The following is a 25,000-nucleotide window of genomic DNA, read 5'->3' as shown; positions in this document are numbered from 1 at the left end:
GATAGACTCTCCCTGGCTCAGGCTGTACTCCTCCCCTCCCTCCTCTACGCCACCCCAATCCTTACTAACATACAGGCTTCAACCTTGTCCAAACTCCAACAAACCTTCACAAGGTAGTTAGATTTGCCACCAACTCTCATCACAACTCTCACCACTGCCTTGCACTCAACTCTCTCCAATGGCTAGAATTCCCTCAACAACTACTACTATCTCAGTTACAAACCATACACTGTATAGTATACAATCCATCCACCTGCCCAGCCCTCTCCTCTCTGGTATCCTCTTACACCCCTACATGTACTCTCCGTACCTCCAACCAATCACTCCTGGACATCTGCCAACCCAACAAAACTGTTGGTAAATTACTCTACAAATCCACCATAGCCCAAGCTTGGAACACACACCCCCATCCACATAAGATCTATTCCCCACCATAAACACTTCAAAAGGAACTAAAACTTCACCTTCTTAACACTAAGACTTGTCCCTGTCAAGCCTCTACCTAATCCACCACACTACTATATTTCTCTTCAATCCTACTACACTGACTTCCATCTACTTATTCTCCTAATTTTTCCCTCCTTAACTTTAGTCCTTCTTTGTGAATAAACCCTTAGGCCTTACTGCTCCACCACATGTACATGTGTACATATTGTCTACTCAACTACATACTCCTCTCTTCTCTGTGGCATTTTTTTTCATTTAAAAAAACAAATTAAAAAAGGTTACTTGTTATCATATTTACTGTACTATACTGTATTTCTGGAACTTATCTGTTATAATTCTCTGTATCTCTTGAACCTATGTATAATATGTATAATAATTCTCTATATGTGCTTGAAACATTTTAATGTAATTTGTCTGTACTGGAGCTCTGTATGTGCTTGTAACATTTGTACTGTATGTAGTCTGTACTGGAACTTTTCTCCTCAGGTCTCCAGTGAAAATGGGCTTCTAGCCCAATTGGACTAACTGGTTAACAAATGTCAAATAAAATAAAATAAATAATAATAAAATAATAAATTTACTCTTGCTGTAGTGGTGTGGTACATGACTGAAAAAGGTCCATGACAGCCAGCTTATGTACTCAGATAATAAATGAATAAATTACAAAAAAATTAAAAAAATAATCTAGCTTTCTTAGAGCAAAGGTGTGTTTTGTGAGTTTCACAAAGCAATTTTGGAGAGCATATTTCTATTTAAAAATAAGAATGTTTTAGCTATTGATTTCCATGACTCTGAGGTAAGATAAATGGCAATCTGATCTCAGCTGCTTGAGTAGTACGGTAGTAGTGTTGAGTCCAGAAGGTTTAGAGTTTGATTACAAGCTGAAGAATACTTTTCTAGTAATTATTGCCAAGACACTGACAAATAGATTTACTGCCAGTGTCACCCTAGAAATATCTATTCCATACCCATTTTTTCCTGATGGAATCAAACTATCAGCCCTCATGAGACAACATGTACTGAAGGTATTTTGCAAAATACCTCATGCATGGGACCTGATAGCGTTACCTGGTTGCCTAATTAATATGCATGGGACCTGGCAGGATTACCTTGTTACCTAATTAATATGCATGGGACCTGGCAACATTACCTGGTTACCTAATTAATAGCACCAAACAAGCACTGGTTGATCCACTCCTCAAGCTCTTTAAAATGAGCCTAGAAGCTGACTTTGTCTTGCAGGTGTGACATATAGCTGTCGTGATACCATTCCACAAGGGTGGTCCCACCAATGACCGTGGCAATTACAGACTTGGCAGCCTGATGAGCCTTATATGCAAAGCCATGGAATATATCACAATTGATTTAATTAAATATGATATCAAAAATGGTATCAGCATCATTCCCCAGCAGTTTGGCTTTGTCGAGGGCAAAGCCTGTCTAATGAATCTTGTGAACTTGTTTGAGAGGGTTAAACAGGCTGTAGATCACAGGCAAGCTGTTGACACAGCATACCTTGACCTTGCCCCAAGGCATTCAATACCATACCACATAAAATATACAAGCTGTAGGAACTCCAAATTGACCCGTATGTGTTTAAGTGGATAGGTAACCACCTTAGGGACTGGACTCACACAGTAAGAGTAGTGGGTGCATCCTCTGAGAGCCTGAAGGTGACTCATGGAGTTCTTCAGGGATCTGTACTGGGTCCACTGCTATTTGGTATCTACATCTTAGATCTCCAGTTATCAGGTGAGGATCTCTGGCTAACAAAGTATGCTAATGATTGTAAGCTGTGATTTGTTATCAAGTCCCTCACTGACATAGCTTGTGTGCAAACAATGGACTCAGACTTAATGCCAAGAAGTGCAACACTGTATGATTTGGTAAGCACTCCTTAACTCCTGTTTATAATAGATAGTTTACTACTTTTAAGTAGAAAGGTAATAAAAGGCCTAGGCACTTGGGTTGATGGCACCCTCTTGTTTGACCATTCCTTTGCAGTAGTGGATAGGAAATCATTTTACCTTGCACAGCTAAAATAATATATGTCTTCCAGATCAAAAGAAGTCCTCACCTCCTCATACTTCTCACTGATTAGTCCAGTTATTGAGTACAGTTCCCCTATTGGAATGCACCTAACAGCATATAAGGTAACTGGAAGGACCTTGGAGGTTAGTAACTAAAAAATACCATGAGCTTAAAAGACCTGAATTACCAGCAAAAACTGGAGGCTTTATTTTGATACTCAGTTTCATATAGACCCTTAGAGGTGATCTGTGTCTTGCTTATATGACTATAAAGGATCCAGTAGTCCAATAAATCCTACACCTCCATAATTTAAACAGTCCAACTAACATTAGGACCAGAGATCACAATCTACTCCAACAAAAACATAAGACAAGGTGGAGGGATTTGTCACTCAGCAACTACACTTTCACTTGAACAAACTTTATGTCCAAGTTAAGCAGTGTGACATACTGTCTGCCTTTATAATGGAGCTGGATAACTGGAGGGGTATTCATAAATTCACAACTGATATGGCAGGTCTGACACACCTTGAAAAGGAAGGTAAGGCCTAAGGTTGGATACTGGCAAGGCAGAAATGGCCTCATGGCTCAGTTTCCTCCTAACACATGAGATTCTGTGATCTTTTGGGATAGTTTAAGGTGACTTGGAGAATTATAATCTCAATTTGTGGAAATGTCACCATGTTTATGGAAAGAAAAAGTATGATTCAAATGGATAATACCAAGATACTTGTAAGAGTCATTGGGGTGATGCCATTATCCAGTGCTTTAATATATGTAGAAGGGTTGAGTTAAGAAGAGATAAGGAGAATATCATGTCTGGAGGATGTGAAATAGTCAACCTGAGTAGGAAGGAGAGAGTTAAGAGGCACAGGCAGACTGTATGGACTAGCTAATCTCTGGATCTCTGAGAGTGCTTCCGTAGAGGCTGTGGATCCACTGAGTGGGCAATCATAATGAGTGATGGAGAGGTGATCAATGGAGTTATTCAAGAGGGCATGAGACAGGTGAAGACAGACAGGAATACAGGGGAAGCAGAATATGAAATGCATTTGAAAGGATTTTATTTGCATTTTTTGCCCCTGCTGCCTGCCAGCCTTCTGACCCTTTCTTGGTTTATCAGCAAGTCTGTTTCTTTCACTAGATGAGACTGAACTGAAAGGGGTTGATGAGGTGTCATTTAGGCAGCCATTAGGAGTGGTTCAAGTTTTTCTTTCTTTCCTCATTTTTCTTCTGGCTTTAACTGTGTGGGCATGCAATGAAGTTCACCAAAGATGGGATATGCAATAGGCATCTTTTCACTTCTGCATGGGGTGCTTCCTCCAAGCAGTCCTCCCTTCCCCCCATGGTATGAATGGTAGCTTTTCTGGCTTCCATCACTGAGACTGCACTGGCCTATGTTCTTTACAGGGCATTCAAAATCTCCCATCCTTTTGGGAGAGAGGAGTAGGCCACACCCCTTTTCTTCTTCTTCCCTCTGCTTGGCTTCTCCAGTGCTGGAGTGGCTAATCGAACTGCAGTTTCCTGGATCACAGTCAGGGCTCCATTCATGAGGACAGACATTTATATGGCTTATTTTCTCCTTCTACAATCAAGCAAATTCAAAGTTTGCTTTATATTTGAGTCAAGGTATGAATGAAGGACCTCAGATTAGACAGCAGCAAGAAAAGGCCCAAGCAGAAGGAAAAGAAGAAGTCATAAAATAACCGCAGAACTTAAGGCAAATGAAAGCATTAAGACTGAAAAGCTTATGCCCTAGAGGAGTTGCTGGCAGTACCCCTGAATGCAAATCAGTTTAAAGGATTGCAACACTGCAGGTTATGTAATTTATAACAGAATTAATGTGTTAGGATGAAGCTGACTTCTAAACTAGCTGGCTTTACCTCAGCAGGTGGAAAAGTACAAAATTATCATATGAAGAAATCAATTTGGTCAGTGCTGCCAGCTAGAGGTTGGAAGGGAATAATGGGTCAGGTATTTGAACCAAGTCCTTGGATGAACATAGGTTCATAGGCTGGTTCATAGGTTGGTACTAGGCTATTGGCCCTAGGACCTAAACAAGCCTAGCCATAACAATTCTCTGGATATTTCTTTCCACAATATTTACTTCCCTGACAGGGTGACTGACATGATCCCTGGGGTGAATTTCCTATCGCCCATCCAATCATCAGGGTTCCTTTTGAAGAGGGCCAAGGAGGCGCTCTGCTTGACATGTATGGGCCATCTATTTTAGAGTATGGGGAGTCTCTTCCTCCAGCATGTTTTGTTTATTGTGATGACAAGGTTTAGATCCCTGGAGCATGTGGCTCTGAGGGATTGGGATTTCCTTAAGTGGAGCATGTCCAACAGCTCAGGATTTGAAATGGCCTTGTATGTTAAGCAGAGATCACCCCTGAGTAGACGATATGCCACAGAGTATAGCTGGAGTTATTTTAGATGGTCAGCATATGGCATCTGCTTTATGCCTGTGATTCTTTTAGTGAGGTATTTCTGCAGCCTTTCCAGCTGTTTCAGATGTCTTGTGAGGTACATACCAAATGGGGCATTATACTCTACAATGGGTCTAATGAGGGATGAGCACAGTGGGACAATGACCTCCTTTTTTCTGGATTAAAAGCCCTTAGTGATAAGGTGTGCCACATAGAAGGATTTCCTGACTGTTGTGGCAATGTGGTTATCGAAGGTGAGACCACTGTTCACCTGTGTCCTTAAGTCTCTCATCACACTTTCGATGTTTAGTGTACTGCCACCTATGTGGTAATTCATGGGTACATGTTTTTTTCCAAAGGGGATAACTATACATTTCTTGGCATTAAGCTTGAGCCCATGGCTCTGGCACCAGGCATCTGTTTCTGTAAGGCTCTTTTGTAGAATATCCACATCATTTGGGGATTCGATAATGGCTCCCAGTTTGCAGTCATCTGCAAACTTTGTTAGCCAGAGTTCCTTAGTGTTGGCCTGTACTTCAGAGAAGTAGATGCCAAACAAGAGTGGTCCCAGGACTGAACCCTGAGGAACTCCACTTGTCATTTGTCTGGAGCTGGATTTGGAGTTGGCTACTTTTACAGTCTGGGTTCTGTCAGTAAGCCAGTTGGCAACCCATTGAGTGACATAAGGATTTATGCCCAGCTTAGTAAGTTTATCTATGATTCCAGAGTGGAGGATGGTGTCGAAGGCCTTGGCAAGGTCCAGATAGGCTGTGTGGACCGCCTTACCCTCGTCCACAGCTTTGAAGACTGATTTGAAGAAGTCAATCAGGTTCAGGAGACAAGATCGGCCCTTCACGAACCCAAACTGGGTGGAGTCCAGTGTTTGAAGGTTGCCAAGATCTTTGTTTATAAGTTCCATGATAATGCATTCCATGCCCTTGCAGATCAGGCTCATCAGACTGATGGGACGGTAGTTCCTGGGATCCAAGGTGGATACCCCTTAGTAGAGTGGGATAACTGTAGCTGTGCGCCACTCAGTGGGCACGAAGCCTGAGGTGAGGCTATGATTAAACATGACACTTAGGTGAGGTGCCAGTTAATTTTGTAGTTCATGTAGTACACAGCCTGGGATGTCATCTGGTCCCATGGATGCTGTATTCTTATCTTTGGAGAGTGCGGTTTCTACCTGTGTGGCCATGATTACTGGAATTTTTTGGTATTGAGATGGGCCCTTTAGGGGTGAGAGGGGGGTGAAGTTGGCATTAAATCGATCTGCCAGGATATTGGCAATATCATTGGGATCAGTATATTTAATGCCATTCTGTTGTAGCTCAGAGCAGATCTGAGCATTGCCATTTAGATTCTTGACATAACTATAGAACGCCTTGTGGTTGTCTTTGGAATCTTTGGCAGTTTTATTTTCGTAACTAGCTTTTGAGGATTTTATGAGGGATCTCAGCTTCTTACTGAGGCTGCTGAGGGAGTTTTTTGCATCCTGGGATTTTCCTCTTTTCTGCAACAGTTTCTTCCTTCTGTTGTATAGTTTGTTTATAGCAGGGGGCCACCAGATTGGCTTCCTTTTTTTGCAGGAGAGCATCTTGGTTCTATTTGGGATGGCACAATTCATGCATAACTGGATGTGCTCATACAGTGCCTTAGTGTAGGATTCAGCAGTCGAACTTTCAGATCCCATCTGCTTGGGTGCCATGAAGTTTGTCACTTCTGACTTCAGTAGCATGAAGTTGGCTTTGGAGAAGTTTTTTACGGAGGTTTCCTTACTGTGGGTGGGGGTGGGAAGTGGATGTCAAGGGTGATCAGACCTGACCAATGAGGGGGTGACCACTGGTGTGGAGCGTCTATCTCCCATGTTGGTAATGACCAGGTCTAGGATATTGGTGCCCCTGGTGGGACAATGGATTAGTTGATCCAGGCTATTGGAATTTATGAATTCCAAGAACCGTTGGGAAAAGGTGTTGGTACCTGAGTAGTTTTCCCAGTTAATGGCAGGGTAGTTGAAATCACCCAGTATAAGGGTGTTTGGTTGTATCTTAATATTTTCCAGTATGTTTAGAAAGGTGTAGTGAGAATCTTGTGGCATGGTGGGAGATCTGTAGCAAGCTACAATTTGGATTGCAGTCTTACCTAGTGTTAGTTGCAACTGGAGAATTTCAGATGCATTGTGTTGGGCAACTAGCCTGGAGGTGTGAATATCCTTGGTGAATATGGACACTCCTCCACCTTTAGTGTTTCGGTCTTGGTTTTGTGGCTGAAAAGTGTGGTAAGAGTTGTAGCCTGGTATTGCAGGGGTGCTCTCTGGATCCTTGAACCAGGTCTCAGTTACTGCACAGATATCAATGTTCTCCATTTTTAGGAGTGCCTCGAGAGAGTACATTTTGAGGTTTAGACTTCTAGCATTGAGTAGCATTACCTTCAGATTTTGCATGCTTGAATATGTTACGGTGGTGGTTTTGTCCTTTGAACCTTGCCTAAAAAAGGCACTATAGGGGTGGCAAGAGCTTTAGCCAGTAACCTGAATCCCAGGGGTGACAGGAGCAGACCATCTCTGGCAAAGCATCCTGGTTTGTCGATCATGTCTTTCCAGGCAAACAGATACTGGATCCCCTTTGAATGACACCAGAAGCTTAGCCAATTGTTGAAGTCAGTCATTTTGTACTTATACTGTGGTATCATTCTGGGTGAAGGCAGGATGCTACTCAGGGCTAGGGTCATACCTTCCTGGGCCACATGATCCAAGAGCTCTTCCATGTCTCTTTTCATGTGGTCCAGGGAGGTACGTCTCAAGTCATTCACTCCAACATGGACAATGACAGAGTCGTATTTGTACTTGTTGTGGAGTGACTTGAGTGCATGCATTATGTGGCCATTCCTGGCACCCGACAGCAGCTGACTGTAGTTTTCTCCTTGTTCAGCCTGGTGAGTGGGACATCAGTGTGCCTGACTATAGAGTCACCTATAACTAAAGTGTTGTGTACATTGTCTTGCCTTAGGGGCTGTTGTAGGGTGGCACACTGGTGTTATGAGCTATGTGTCACTTTGGTTGTAACTGGTGTTTGTTTGCATTTCAGCTTCGGAGGTCCTTGTTGCTTGGGCAGGTTAATGTTAAGGGCCTCTGCATATGTGGGTTTAGTGTTGCTATGTGTGGGTGTTGATGGTGTGGGTTTTGAAGGGCTGTGAGTTGCTTAAGGTATAGTGCAGGTGTTAATCTTCTCCTCTTGACTGTCTAGCACAATCTTGGCCGGAAAGAGCTTTGTTCCAATTTGACTATGTAAGTGCATCTCTCGCAGGTTGTATTGTTGGGTGGTAGGAGGAGAGGGTTGTCTGTGTACATGAGGCAGTTGCCGCATTGCCCCAGTATACCCAGATTCACCAGGCGGACAGGAGAAATCACCGGAAGCTGACCCTTGGACATGCCTGTTTAGGTGCTTTTTTTTGTAAAGTACAAGAGCTGTTTTCCCTTACCTTTGCAAAGTACTTTACAATTATAGGCTGTTTAGTGCCTACAATTAATTTCTCCTTATTGACAAGGAGAGTTGAGTGCTTGTATCAGTTTCAGGCTTCCTATTGCTTTCCAGCAGGTTCTAGAGCAAGTGCTAGTCACAGGAGTTCAGATTTTAGTGCTACTACTGAGAAACCAGCTAGTTCTAAAGGAAAATTTGAAGAGCAGACTTTCTGGTACCTGGAATAGTTTAACTGTAGCCCCACAGTGCTGCATGATGCAAAAAACATCTTCATAATAAATGTATTGGAATACAACTATTTTAAGTAGTCTACCAAATATACCTGCAGTGAATGAGTGCAAATTATTTAACTTTGGTTTAAATGGTACATTTATTGGGCTTTGAATGAGAAAGCCCACTGCAGCTGTGAAAAGCTGAGAGAGAAAATAAAAGCCTATAAAAGCCTGACAGCTTTTGGAAGCAAAACAAACATATAATTGTGATTGCCCTGTTTAGTTTTATGCCTCACTGAGAGACATAAATGCCTAACTGGATTCCAAATCTCATAGTATCTGCCTATAAGGAAGCATGAAGACAGTAAAGGGTTTAATACTTGACTGCTCTGCTGAAGGTTTATTTTCATTAAAATATTCTTTGCCTGTTGGTTGTTATGGGAAAACTCATTAATAAGAGGACTCCTTAAAATAATACAGTGTGAGCTAATGGTTCAGATTGTTCTAAACTTTTCTATTAGAAACCATGTTTTGAATTTACTTTTGTAATGCCTGAGCTAAGAAAAGGACTACTACTGTATCCAAAGTTAAGGAGGTGTTTGAAAACATTCCACACATGAAAAGGCACTGTTTTAATTATCTCACTGCCTCATATTGCCGAGAAGGTTGCAAGGTATGCATTCCCTTTAAATGACTGCAGTCATTCTAAAACTGTTGTAAGTATTGATGAGGGGTGACAATGTCTCATGTCTCCTGAATTATACTTTCAGATGTTTACTGAGTTATTTTTTAGCAAGGAATTACTTTATTTGAGTCTTTAATTAGCAGCCTGAAAATTATCTTTATTTGTTTGTTTTTAACTGATTTGGGGCAACAATGTCTTATGCCTCATGAGTTATACTTTCAGAATCTCATGAGTTGTTATTAAAACTGAATTTTACTTTATTCAAATTTTTAATTATCAGACTGAAAATTATTTTATTTATTTATTTTTTTAACAGGAGTAGTGGACTGATCTAAGAAGGACACATTTCAGCCATAGACAAGGTGTTACTACAGATGAACAGCATAATTTACATTGCAGACACAGCAAAAGTGATTCAAAATAAATAATTACATGAAAGTTGTATTTGTATAAATGGTAATAGGATATGTGTACCTTGGGACTCAGCAGTTTTCAAACAATGGGCACCCAACACGTGTATTTCTCACTATATTTTTTAAAGATGCATCTATGATTGTTTTAAATTCATAGTTATCTTTCAGATTGTTTTAATTATATACATTTTATTTATTGTTTAATAAAACATTTGTTTCAGCATGGTTTAAATTTGTAGTTTTGAACATTTTCCAGCAAGAAGAGGGCATTCATATTCATCCTCTTATATCTCCTAAACCCACCACTGTTGTCTATCTCCACCTCAGATGTCTGATTGTGGTAAAATAGTAATACCTATGATAATACTGGCTACACTTGCATAGTTCAAGCTTGTTTCACACAGAGTGTCCACAGAAAAGTATTTTAATTTACTTCACACAAATGCACAGTAGTACTGCAAAGCCAAATTAAAGACTGTTTAAAATGCAAAGATTACAAGAAAGTATATTACTTTCATCTACAGAGAGCCTGCTACTACCACTCAGCAGTTATAACCCCTTTGATAAAGGAATACACCCCAAGCATGTGACAAACACACAGTAGCTATTATAGCAGAAGTAAGGTATCTCAATAAAACATCACATAAATGCACACTAATCCCCCAAACTCAGGTTAATGATTGTTTAAAATGAGGAGGTGACAAGAGAGTAAGGAACTTTCATCCACTGTCAACCCTTCACTGCCATCCATCAGTTATATTTACTTTATTGACTCTGTACAACCCAGATGTTTAATTGTAATAAAAATAATGGTCACAATAAGTGTATTTCAACTTTATTTCAAGCAACCAGTAGCCAGAGGAAAGTACACTAACTTAATACACAAAAATCAAATTAGTTCTGGAACACCAAGATAATGACCAAACATCAGTTATTATCGTCTATAGACAGTCCTGTACTCAGCACTTACATAACTACTTTGTTGCCTGAACAGATCTGATATTCAACGTTAAACCAACCAAATAAAATAATAGCTAGACAAGGTATTTAATTAAGATAAAAAAAAATATAATGGCTATTCAGAGTATTTTAATTCTATTTACACAGCATGCTCTTACCCTGCAGAACTGTCCACTGCCAATATTATGTCTGGCTGCCAGGACTGAAAAAAAACTTACTATGCACTATTGTAGCTATTTTTACTGTGTTTATCATGGCTTTACTGTTTAATATTTGTAGGCTTTCTACTCCATCAAGGAGTAGAAAGCCAGCAAATTGATTGGTTAAGTGTACTGACCTCCTCTTTATGGCTCACAGCTATGGCTGCTTTCAACAGGGGCTCTACATGCAATTCATCTATTTTATTTATTTTTTAAGCAAAGAGGAGGTATGATTATTTACTTAAAACAAGTAATAAAATACATAGAAAAATAGCCCATCATGTCCCTGTTCAGAGCAGCCCGGTTGTTTCTCCCTATTCCTACTCTGGCCATGGACCCCAGTGGAGATGTGGAGCCAAGGGAGGCTGCCAGAATTATCCATATTATAATCCACCATTTTCTTTGAATAAGTTTTGTATCTTCAACATGCAGAGCCATTTATGTATATATAGTAAAGGTAGTTGAACAAGTACTTGCAAGATCAAGGTAAACAGTAATTTTCTGTATGCAAATCTGTCTACTCTGCTCTCCATGTTTTGCATGTACCCCCAAGTGATTAACAACAAGTGTATACAAATTGAAAGTATGTATTTTAGTAAAGTTGCACTATTCCTTTCAATTCAGATTTTAGTGTGCTTCAATGATCTATGTGCAGAACAATAAAATGAATATGGAAATTAAGTTATACACAAATAAAAATGACCTGGAACAAATAGCAAAAATAGTATGTGTAAATTGTCAGAAATAAGGACATTTAAACAGGCTTCTGGTGTTGACTTAAAGTCACAAAATGACTGAGACTCATTTAGCCACCATGGTCGCTAACTCAAAAGGTTTCAAGTCACTCCCTTGGAACCATCAGAAGCTCCAGACAGGCTGAATAATAAGTTCACACTGGCATGTAAGGGACCAGTAGCTCTTTAAGACATAAGAGACCCCAAATAATATAAGACTAAAAAACATTAACACCAGAAACTTGTAAGTAATATAGGAACATATGGGAATGAAGTGTTGGGACTAGAAAAATTGTGTGATATGATAATAACATGGTGTCTCAGTCAAAAGTCATTTGGCATAATTCTTCACCAACTATAACCTACCAAGTTCAGTGTCAAAAAGCTATAGACACAGAGTTGTCTGTTATTGAAAGAAGAGGAGTCCAAGTCATATCCATTGCAAGGTCCTCAAACAGAATAAGGTACTTAATCTTAATGGCATTCCTGAAGGCCAAGTAGCATCTACTGCTGATACTAGTTTCCAAAAATATCAGCTGGCTGAGAATATTGCAAGGTTATGCACCTTTGACAGGAACTCCAAGCTATCACTCCCATAAATTACACCGGTGTGCAGAGCTGGAGCTGTGGAACTCCTTAAAATGGTATGAACAAGTAAGTCAATGATATGTACTTTCTTTTCCTTGTTGTAGATTCTGTTACTAGGGAAGGGAAATTGCTGATGATAATGATGAACTTTGTAGGGAAGGAAATGACATTGGACCTAATAAGGACCTTAGTTTTCAAGTTACATGAGCTGAATTGCTGAATATTTTGAATAGGAAAATGAAAAATTATCTGAAGTAAGGAACTGCTTATGACATGAATGGTTTCCCCTTCTGCTTCTAGCTCTGCAATTCACCCCTTTCCTTTGCACAGGTCTGTTAAAGTTTGGTAAAAACAAATTTTCAGGAAGCCAGTGTTATTCTTAAGTGATATAATTATCTGGATTGAGTTTACATAGTCTCTGAGAGTAATAGTAAATTGTTCACACCTCCCCACCCCAATTTTGTACACGTTGATATGGTTGCAAAATTGAAAAATCTAGTCAAGCTCGGACTTCTACTGTATGATTTCTTAAAACCTCTTGCTTTAGAGGTAACATGGGATATATGCCAATGACCCCTTAAGGACATCAGGTGTTTCAGCTATATGGCAGTTCTGAATGTCCATAACATTTTTTCTTTTTAAGTCTGTTATGGAAAAATTCAGGCCAATAAAGCCAAACCCCACTAGCTGTGGACATGCATGTTTCGGCCTTCTTACAACCTCATCAGCACAGCATAAGTGGAATATTTAGCTTACATTTGGAAACACAGAGTTGTTGTACCCAGCTGATGTCCATAACCATTAGGGTGTCTTGCAAAATATCCCAACTAACAAACTAAAACAATGGTAACAAGGTCACACAGAATAAACCAATCAGTAAAAAAAATCAGTATATATGTACTTGAAATGATCTTTTTATGTTAATATTCTTGCTGTTTACTGCTGCTTTTAATTCTTCTGGAATTCTAACTTAATACTGCATTGTTTGCATGTGTAATACTGCTTTTAAGCAGTAATGGGGCTTTTCTGCAGTGTTTTATGGCTTGTACTGGGAAACTGATGATTCAATGGTGTTAGTTGAACACTAGGCCTCTTGGTTCTGTTATTTATCTGTATCTTTTGGAAATTCTGATAGGAAAATACTGTAGTTTTTTTACTTTTTTCTTCATTTATACAATATTTGCAACTGATTTAACACTCCTAAGGCTGTTTTTATAATTAAATCATGATTTTACCACAAATTACTTTATTTGCATTTTCTATATTGATTTTCTTTTCATTCTGAGAAAGCAATGTCTAAATAAATAATTATTTGTCCTGTTTTAAAAGGTTTCCATTTGATTTAAGGGCATATATTTGACTTTTTGTCACTATTTGGACAAGTTCATTTTACTTTGTACTAGGCCTATGTGTACTGAGTTCACAGGGCAGATTGTAGAACAAGGTTTGCCACAAGTTTCTCCTATATTGTATGAAGTTTATCCCTACTTGCTGTGTAGGACATAGTTTATATTATCTATCATTGCTGCCCATAGTTAGCCCTTAATAGTGTCAGTGTTCTAGCTGGTGTTTTTCCCCTGATGTGATGGAGCCTGATATGGCTGCCCCCCCCCATCAATTATACAGTAGTTGCACCTAAAAAGAAAAAAAAATCAACTAAAACATGCCTCAGCCTATGATTTATGAATCTGTTATTGCCGGCCTGCAGACCACTTCCCTTTTTCCCCATCAATCTCTGGTGTGAGTCCACAGCCCTCTTTGGTATGGGGGTCAGACACATCCTCTGGGGCTGTACCAGTACCTTGTTTAGGTATAGGAGAACCAAACCCTTTAGGTACAGGAAAGGTCTGGGGCAAGAAATCAACACAAAATGATCAGGTTATTATAATGTATAGGGCTGATGTGGTTTCCATAGCTAAGAATGTTTTACAATCACCTTATCTCAGAGACTGTGTTCCTATTTAGGATGACTATGTGGCTGCCTTCTCTAGTGATCAGTCTAGCACCACAGATTTTGATGGGGATTCTGATGCAGACAATAATAAACACTCTTAGTCCATCTATTCTGATTGTTCAGAAGGTGAACAGGACAAAAACTTAAGCAAGTTTCACTTTTCTACAGATCTTAGCTACGTTTAGAGCTGTATTTAACTAGAACCAATCTGGACCTGTGCCAAAGATTGGCAGAGTTTATGATCTTACTGAGGATGAAACTCCAAATGTTTTGACTGTTCTTCCTCTATTACCAGCCTTATAAGATATCTATAAAACTGCATGTAAAACCCCTTTGGCTAGTGAATCAGTTCCCAAAAAGGCTTTGAGGAAATGCAACGTATACTGTGATGTTACAGCTCTCTTTGCTCTGTTGTCAGCTGAACAGCTACAGTTTCTATAGCTGCCAGCTCTAACAAAATAGCCTTGGATGCTTCTAACCCTACACCTAAGAATTAAATTGGAAAGTAGTTAGAATCTTAGGGAAAATAGTTGTCTCAGTCTAAAAATTTAGTCTTTAGAATTTTAAATTATCAGGGCTCCATGTGGAAATTTTATTTTTCAATTTGCTTACAGTTTAGATGACTTTGCTATATCTGTGTCTGCTAAAGGAGAGTTTTACATGAATGGGATTGTTTCTAATGTTCAGTTTTTCCTGGACTTCCTGTGCCGTGGTTTTCTACTTTGGTTGTGTCTACATTGATTTTTTTTGCCTTTATTGTCGTTTTATTTGTTTTTAATGTTATTTGAGTTTTGAAATATGCTTTGAAGAGTATTTTGTAAGGTGTGGACACATTTCTGTAAATACAGTCACTTTTGTTGTATTGAGAAGGTATTCTTGGTTACATAACCAGAATTTTTCTGAGGATTAAAAAACATGAGCTTTTGAATACTCTTTTAAGTTCAGAATTTGTGTTTAGTCCTGCTGCTACCTAGATTCTCAAACAATGGGATGTTATAGATAAATTGATGAATGTGGTATCTACAATGTTTTATATTCACAGGTTTTCTCCAACAAGGTATCCAACTTCAAAGGGTAGAACAAACAAAAATCCCAGCCTAATAAGAGTCCGGGTACCAAGAGGAAATGGCAGGAAGATAATGTTTCCAAGCCAAATAAAAGGGGTTCCTTTCCCAAAAAGATCATTTCTCTGCTAAAGAAAGACTTTGCCAAAACTCAGGGCATCCTCTCCCTTCCTCGAGTCACTTCCTCACCTTTCTCCTTCCCCCAGGCTTTTGCTCAGCCCAGCAGCCTGGCCACAAATAGTCTCAGACAAGTAGGTGCTGAGAATAATTAATTCAGAATGCTCTTAGCAGTTAAAGAAAATCCTCCTTCTTTCAAGAAAATTCACCATCACCCACCAGACCAGCCACATCTGTTATCTCCGGTATTCCTTCCCAAGTTACAGGCAAAGGTTATAGAACTAGTTGCTGCACTACAAAAAGAAAAAAGGAAAAGGATTTTACACCATAATCTTTTTGATTCCCCAAAACAAGTTATTGTGGAGAATACTGTTAGATTTGTTGTACATAAATCCCTTTCTGAAAGTACCGAAATTCAAAATGCTCACCCTGCAGACAGTTCTACTCCTTATTTTGGATCATTGTTTCATGGTGACTTTACATCTGAAGGATGCTTATCAGCACATTCCAATTGCTCCCAACTTCAAGTTGTGCCTACAAAAGTCTTTTGTCACACACCCTCACAAAGAATTGCCTTTTTGGGGTGTATGATGGGCATAGAAAAAAAGTATGTCCTTTCTACCAAAAGATGAAGTTCTGACTTTTCAGAACATTTTCTGAGTTCTATGTCTTCAAGAATCTGCCTTTTCAAGAGGGTCTGTCAAAATTCTAGCCCACATGGCATCAATGATCCTCTTGATGCTACTGTTGAGACTCCACATGAGAAAGATTCAATGGTACTTAAAAAATGTTTGGACCCAGCACGTGCCTCCCTTGGGGTTCCAGGTACCAATGCTGGGTTTTGTAAAATGAGAGTTACATTGGTGGAGGGATCAGATGTTTCTCAATCCTGAGCTATCCTTCTCCTTCCAGACCCAAATTCAATAAGTCGAAACAGACTCATCAGATTTTGCTTGGGGAACAGTGTCCATGGAAGTTCTAATGAAAGGTAGATGGGGCCCTTTTGATGCTACAAAGCACATAAATATCAAAGAAATGTTAGCAGTGATACAGACCTTAAATGTTCTTCACCACTTACGGTCTACAGGTCCCTTTTTATTGGTATCAAATGGTACTACAATCATGTGGTACTTGAGCAAACAATGGGGTACAAGGTGATACCATCTTTGTTGGTTGGCAATAATGGCCTGGGATCTAATCTTACAGCATTCTCTGATGTTTCAGGACTCATACATCCATCATAGCAAAGTCTAGTGGCAGACAGACTTAAGCAGACTCCAGATGGACCATCATGAGTGTAAACTCAGGATAGGGATATGTCTGGATTTGGTCCAGATGTGGGGAACACTTCAAATAGTTCTGTTCACTTCCTTTCAAAACTGACAGTTGTAAAAATTCTGTAAGGTACTTCTGAAGACTCAGAAAGAATTACCAAAGATCACAGTGGTGACCCTTTTTAGCCCATGGAATTATCCAAGGGCAATTAGTGCAGTCTTCCTCACACTCTGGATCCTATCACACAGTGTCAGGAGCGACTGGTGCATCCCATCTTAGGACAATTGCTACTGACAGCCTGAATAATTCTATATTGATATCTTTTAGGCATTTGTTCCATGGGGATGTGCAGCAGATATTGGAGGCAAACAACTTGCAACTAGAAAATCATATGTTTATAAATGGAAGAGGTTTCCTAGATGATGCCTAACTGATATCAGAGGGCCCTGTATAGTACTTACTTGTCAGGTTATAGGTATATTTGTGTGAGCTGCTCAACAATGGCTTATTTTATGCATCTATCAAGGTGCATCTTTTGGATATCTTAACTTGTCTTCCCATGGATCTCCCTCTTTCATCTCTTTTTCTGATCAAACAGTTTACAAATGGAGTGTTGAACTTGAGGCCCCATCAAAAGCAGATTTCTCCTTCCTGGAATGTCAACTTTGTTTTTGAAAAAAAATACCTTATCTCCTTTCAACCTGCCTTTTAGTTTGATTTTGAGGTGCGTTAATTGGAAAACTGTTTTGCTTATTGCCCTGACATCTGCAAGATGAGTTTCTGAGCTGCAAACTCTCACAGTGGGCCAACGTATCTGATTTTTCACAATTATAGCATTATTTTATGTACTAATCCTTCTTTCTTGCTAGATGTTTCTGGATTTACCATGAATCAAACCACAAATCTCCGAATTTTCTTTCCAGAACCTAAAAACAAGGGAGAGAAAATTCTGTACTACCTTGACAGAAATAAGCCCTTCAGGAAAGCTTAACAGTTCTTTATTTCCTATTCTGGAGTTAAGAAGGGTCAACCTGTCTCTAAGCAAGCGATTGCTCATTAATTGTCCTCTGCTATTGTTTTTTGTTACTCCCAACATGGTAAATCTATTCCAGGTAAGGTTAAGGCACATTCTGCCAGAGCCTTATCCTCTTTGGTTACATAGTGGAAAGGAATGGACTCTAGAAGCATTCTGGAGACTGCAACCTAGTCCTCTGTTCATTTCTTCATAAAACACTACAAGCTGGATTATTTCTTAAGTTCCAGAACAGGCTTTGTGAGGACCATTCTTCAGGGGTTCCTGGATTCTTATCTTTCCTCCTCCCAGGTAGGGTACATTTTGGAAATCTACCCATATGCCACTGAGGCAGTGTGAATGATGAACACAGAACAGTTACATAAGTCCTATTTACATGTAACAGTAGATGTTTGAATTTCATACTGCCTCAGCAGCAGCACCCAGCCACCATCCCCCTTATTTGTACATAGTTTGATGGTAGCCAACATTATTGCATTGTTGGCTGGATTTGGTTATGTGTTGGTGTTTTTTTCACTGCAGATTGGTTAGTTTTAGGATATTCTTGTTTCCAGTTCTTCTTGGTTTTTCCTACTTGGCCCTTATAGCCTGAGTAACTGATTTTCTGTGATAAGGGTTAGGCTCCACCTTATGGGAGGTTCTTAGCCAATCACCTATCACAGAGAGACAGAGGAGGGGATTCTAAGCTTTGAAAAGCTGTCAGTGTGTGTGTTTGTGCAGGCACAGAACCCATATCCACTGAGGCAGTGGAATTCAAACCTCTACTGTTACAGGTAAGTAGGACTTTTGCAACTGTACTTTCTTAATGCTTTCCACATGTGTAAAATACCTATAAGAAAGCATTTTGTGCTTCTAAATATACATTTCTTGATATAATGTCTAGGAGGAAAAAGTAGTTAAAAAGAGAGTCAAATTCAGATAATGTGACCATGGTCTTGGGTACACTTTTGGGCAGACACATGTACCCTTCTTTTAGAGCAAAAGCCTAGAGTTCAGACTAATGAGATTTGTAAATGTTATTTCTATGTTTTTTCAGATCCTACTGCCTTTCAGGTATTGTAGGAGGCTTACATTCTATAATAAAAGGCCTTTTCACCAGCATTTGTCATTTAGAGATGACTTTAAGGTTAATAATACAGGTGGGACCACTCTATTACAGAACTTAGGAGGAAGGTTGTTCAGAACCAGGAATTATCTAGTTTGGGAAGAATACTCCTCAGTCAGAGATAGTTGCAAAAATGATTCTTTGGATTCTGATTTCCTATCAAAATTGCAATACTGGGAGTCTTGCTATTTCAAAAATTAAAGTATCACTATAGGTAAAAGCAGTGAATTCTGAATCTCACATCAATACCTTTATTGTGGAAGCCCCCTGTACCCCTGATACATGAGACAGTGCATGTCACACTCCTGCTACTTAAATTTATGAAATGTGCAATAACTGTCATGTGGAGGAGTTTGAATACTTTGGATTATTCCACATTTGAAGTTAGTGTATGTTTCCCTTTGTGATGCCCGTGCCCTGGCCCAGCAATCAAGGAGCCTTAATCCTCACCACTGACACCAGGGAGGTCGTCTCCTAGAAGAGAGGAAAGGATAACTAATACACACAGTAAAGTACAATTTCCCTTAAGTGCATACAGCGATTACAGTCAGTCTGGGGCTGGTTGCTCCTTTGCTCACCAGGTCCCCAATAAGACTCCTCACTGGCACAGCTATAGGGTACAGGTCTCAGACTAACTGGGCAAGCTAAAACCTCCAGTACCCTCTCTGTCCAACCAGTGCTTCGTGTCTCTGCCCAGGTAGCTGATACATACACACACACACACTTTGAGAAGAGGTTATACAACCACACAGACTTTCCTGGCAAAAGGCTGGCACAGGTTCTCCAGCTGTGCCCCTTTTAGCCAGACCATATGGTAGTAATTCCTGCCACCACCCAGTTAATTATCAGCTACTAAATGGCCCTTAAAAGGGTGTCCAATTATTACTGTGCAATATTATAATCCAATGGTAGTATGACTAATCAGTCTCAAGGCTTATTGGAAGGGCTTATTACAATAAAGTCTATAAATATATAATGTACTCTAAAGCATACTTTATCTCTACATAAACCAGCCACAGGTAGAAGGTTTTAAAAATATTTAATAATAAATAATTAAAACACAAGACAAAACTACTACACCACAAAGATATCCAAGAGTTCAAAGATCACACAGAAACTTAAAATAATACAGTAGTACAGGTCTGATTTCAAAGAAAAATACCCAATTAATCTTTACTAGCTTTAAATATTCCTACAAGAAACCACAGTGCTAAAACTTACATGTGAGCATAAGGCAGAGTGCTGAATTAGATGTCCAAAGTCAAAATGCTCCCAGTCTCTTGTGAGAAATAGTATTTAAACATTACTAACAAACATGTCTCCTGGGTCCCTCCCAAATTACATCATGTTGACACTTAGGTTTTCCTAATATTCATACTGTATCATCTTAACACCTGGTCTGAGTTCTCAGGCCACGTACTGCATTATTTCACAATCTAATACCTGCTCAGAAACTTACAACAATACAAGGCATTTCACATATACACTCTAGCAGAAACCAGAGCAATAAAGCACCTTCCACATGTAAATTCTGGTCATAAACTTTAGCCTTAAAACAATGGGCATGAAACCTTCATCCAGACTCACTGGAGCCGAATTCTAACATGGAAGGGTCACAACATGCTTCACTGGGCCAGTAGAGTGCAATGTTGTCACATATTTTGCAGTTCCACATTTCACAGTATTCTTTTACACTCAAGAAAAAATGTCTGTATTTTTACATTTATTTACAAATGCCAGAATTATATATCAAATTCTATTTGACTAGGCTGGCAGCCTTTGCCCATCTCTCCCCAATCGTCACACCCTTAATCAGATTTAAAATTGTAATGTTACAGTAGTAGCACTTAAGAGTTTCTGACTTTCAATGGTCTCCAATAGGTTTCCACATCTTCTGGAGATGGGGAACTTGTCAATCCATTCCTTTCACCCTCCCCTTATAAAGAAGGCAAAAATGACTGGAAATAATTTTAAAAATGCTTGAAGAACTGTGGGTGAAAAACATTACATTTTAGGCAAAAGTCCATATAGCATACCTCTGTCTCTCATTTAATATTTCCATGTGTTTTGGGTTTCTAATACCTTATTAGGAAAGGACCCCATTCCTAAGTCATGGTACTATTAGAGTTCATGAAACTAATATTGTTTAAACCTTTGATTTTGCCCAACAGTGCTCTTCTCAGCAGCTGTAATGTGCCCAAAATTTCCTGCTTTTTTAGTCTGTGTGGGGTTACATGTATTGGTAGCATATTTCTTAAAAGAAAACACATCTTTGGAGAGTGAATTTGGATCTCAATAGCCTCAGTGAGCATTTCAGGGTGATTTTGTTGAGGAGTGAAGTACTGTAGTTCTTGGTTACGCTCTCCTTCTGACACACATGAATGGTAACCTGGGTCTACAGACACATTCTAGTTTTCAAGCTCCACAGGAGGTTTATCAGATTTCAACTGCTCAGGCCCATGGTTTTCAATCTGATGTTCTGCCATTTGATATGACAAGGGTATCCACGGTGTTTGCCAAATTTTTGACTCCAGCAGTGGCAGTCCTCAGGCAGAGAAACATTCACATTGTCATTATATAGGTGTCTGATGTGTTCATAGCCACAGGAGCAACTGTGGAGTCAGGTGCATATTGTCATCCTATTTCCTGGATTGTGTGTTGCTATTTATGGTTAGAAATCAGATCTGTCTCCTTTTCAGCAGAATGTGTTACTAGGAATTCTGGTGAATTCTGTCCAGTAAAGGTTGTTTCTTAGTCTGTACAAGGTAATACACATGTTCCACTGGATAGCATTGTACCCATTTTTGACACGTCTGCACGTATCATGATGCTCATGAATGCCAAGAGGCACATAAGAAAATTTCAGCATTACATAAGTTTCTGGCTCCAATTTGAGGAACTGTTTGAATTGCCTCTATCTTTAATTACCTTTCTGATGAACCAACTACAGCAGTGAGCATCAGCTACCAAGATAAATATGAGCATGCCCTTTGCACTTCTTCTACTGTCCTAGTGGAATAATGAACCTTGGAGCAAAAATGAACTAGGTAAAAGAACACAGAGTAGATTAGAGAAGCTGCTGTGAAATGTGGGTGTACAAAATTAGTCTGACAGATGGTTATGGAAAAAGCAACACATTGAAGAATATCTTTACAGAAAGAAAAGATGGAGCAAAGAACAAACTGTCACAAGAGGCAGTAAAGCAGGTGTAGTTAGTGGACTCAAAATCAGATTAATTTCAATTTGCTGAAGGTAATTTTGGTGAATGCAAATGGATCGAAAACCATCCAGTGAAACTACCTTTGTGGAACATTTCCCAACTCCAAGGTCACACAACAGTGGAGAAAATGGCAAACTTCACTGTTGGCAAAAGAAGTTTCTGTGAATAGTATTTGTTATTTTGACATTTGATGAAACTACATTATATATATATATATATATATATATATATATATAGAGAGAGAGAGAGATACAGCATGCAGCAAACAACTGTACTATGCATTTTAGAAATAAAGTAGTGTTTAGCTATTAACAAAGGAGCTAGTTGCTATTGGCAGAATTTACCCATTATCAAAACATTGCCCTTTGTTTTTACTACTAAGAAAATGAAGTAGTTCCTTTTTGAATTTACTCAATTCCTGTTGTTTTCCGATATCTTGAGGTAATGAGATAAATGCTGCAGGGGCAGGTTTTGAAAAGGATTTTCTCCTGTTGTCCTGTTGAAATGGGGTCTCTACAAACTGATGCCATCGTAGATAGAAGAGCTTAGGGAATTGTCTCTCTATATGTCTTCCTGCCTGTGTTGAAAATCCAGCTGGTAGTAATTTGAAATTTTCAGAGAGGTATAGCAATATTCTCTGGATCAACCTAGGGTTATGAATTTACATATGTTGTTTACAGTTACTTGCAGATTTTACAATAAATGGTGGTAGACAGTATTTTATTTGGGATATTATCAGTTGCAATGCCAGAGCTTTCCTAGATTCCCTTGCATTTGTATGCTAACCTATGTTGATTGAGTGCTATTTTTGTAATGATTTGGACATGAGGAGCAAAGATGAGTTATTATCCAAAAGTTATACCTAGGTACCTTTGTTCAGTGACTTTAGGCAGTAGGTTGCCTTGCAGTTCAGTAATGTTTAATGTGCAATTGGACTTAAAATTTTGGTGTGTCACAAAGATCATAGTAGTCAATTTTTTACACAAAAAATGTGAACAATACTGTTGTGAGGAATAATCTGTTGGTAAAAATGCACACTTCTCATGGAGGAAAAACGTGAAAAAAACTGTGGTCTTCAAAAAATGCTGAATTTTTTAAGTGATTAGCTTCTTTCAGAACATTACATTGTTAACTTGAAGAAGTTAAGGAAGTGGCTCTGATTCGAGAGAGGTGGCAATAGCTGATGTTTATAGCTACGTGTGGCCTTTAAACATTTAGATATTTATTGCATTGTTACCTATATGGTTGTACTACTCCTCGCTTTTCAGTTTTTCATTAAGGTGTGCATACCATTAAGTAGACTGTATTTTTGAAACTGCATTGTTTTTTTCCATCAATAGATGATCTGTATCACGGTTTGGTTAGTTTAAGCATTTGGTAGTATAATTATTGCACACTTTTATTTTGACAGTCAGCTAATGGAAAACAATTTAATATAAGCTGTCTGTCAGAAAGCCAATATCCTAGTAAGTTGAAATATTGTTGTAGCTTTTCTTTAATTTGTTGTGTGGTGTCATCTGGATTAAGTATACATTTAAGGATGGTATATCAAAAGGAAGATTGTTATTGAATATGGTGAAGGGTAATGGACCCATAAGTAGATTGTTATTGAATATGGTGAAGAGTAATGGACCCATAAGTGAGCATTAAGGCTCCATTGTTGGATATGCTAGGACCATATATAATTGTATAAACTTTATTTATTTATTTATTTTATATTTATTTTTATTTTACATTTGTTGACCGGGCTAGTCTAGCTGGATATATTTCCATTTTCAGTAGAGGCCCTGGGAGAAAAGCTCCACATAAAAACATAAACAATGAGACATATTGTTAATAAACACATTAATAAAAAATAAGAAAAAAGTAGTAATATAAAATAAGACTTGGAGATAAAATTAACAAAAATTAAGGCACACCGTCAAAGAGGTCATGACTAGAGTTAGGTCAGTTTCAAAGCTTCTAACTTAATTTAAACAGGCTATGCCATAAGGCTCCTACTGTAATAGGAAAAAGGTACAAGTGGATAGAGAAGAAGGAGAAAACTGTATAGTAAAGAGAGAGGGAAGAGACAATAGTCAAGAAATGAGAGAAGAAATGAAAAAGAAAAACAAAAGGCTATGGGAGAGGTAAGAGAAATGGGTCAGAGCACAGAAGGAATACAAGAGAAAAAGAAAGGTAATAGCTAGGTGTTCAGCACAGGTTAGGGTGGAAGGTCAGGAGAGGGGGGAGAGAAGTCAGTCAGGTGTATGACAAGAGCAAAGCCAGTGGTTTTGGAAGTACAGTTTGATTTGTTCTTTGAAGAGAGGTAGGGATGTGATTAGAGTTATATCACTAGGTAGCAAATTCCATATTTATTCATATTTATGAAATTTATAAGTTAGGTATGAACTGAACTTATACTAAGTAAGTTAAAATCAGCTAACTAAGTGGGTAAAGACTAGACAACTTCCATACCATATAAATGATTAGATCTATGATCTTTTCCTCAAAGCTGTAGAGCAGGGGTATCCAACAGGTGGCCCTTGGGCCATAATCTGGCCTACCAAAGTATTTATCTGGCCCTTGGTATGTCTTGCAAAAAACTGTTTTGAATGGACAGATAAATATTGGACATGGTAATGTGGTCCACACAAACCTTACTAAGCATGGTAAGTGGCCCCTGAACTGTATGGTAAGTAACCCCTGAGCCAAAAAGGTTGGACAGCCCTGTTGTAGAGTATTCTATGATATGAAAGCAAAAGCTGTTGTTATTTTTAACCAAATGATAAAGCAGTTGGCATCACAGTGTTTGATCATGTGTATATGATTTTATCAAGGATTTAATGAACAATAATGGTTTAATGTGCTTTTCAGTATGTGTTACAGCTGGTCAGATCACAGATTGGTCAGATCTCCAAACTCTGGACCCTACCCAGTTCAGGTTTGTAAAAGGCAGATCATGTCTCCTAAACCTGATAGACTTCTTTGAAGAGGTCACCAAAGCCATAGATGAGGGTAAGGTGGTTCACACAGCCTATCTAGATCTCGCCAAGGCTTTCAACACCATCCCCCA

Source organism: Protopterus annectens, chromosome 6.part1 (assembly GCF_019279795.1).
Source record: "Protopterus annectens isolate FY-2018-M chromosome 6.part1, PAN1.0, whole genome shotgun sequence".
NCBI lineage: Eukaryota > Metazoa > Chordata > Ceratodontiformes > Protopteridae > Protopterus > Protopterus annectens.
This window is presented reverse-complemented; position numbering follows the sequence as displayed.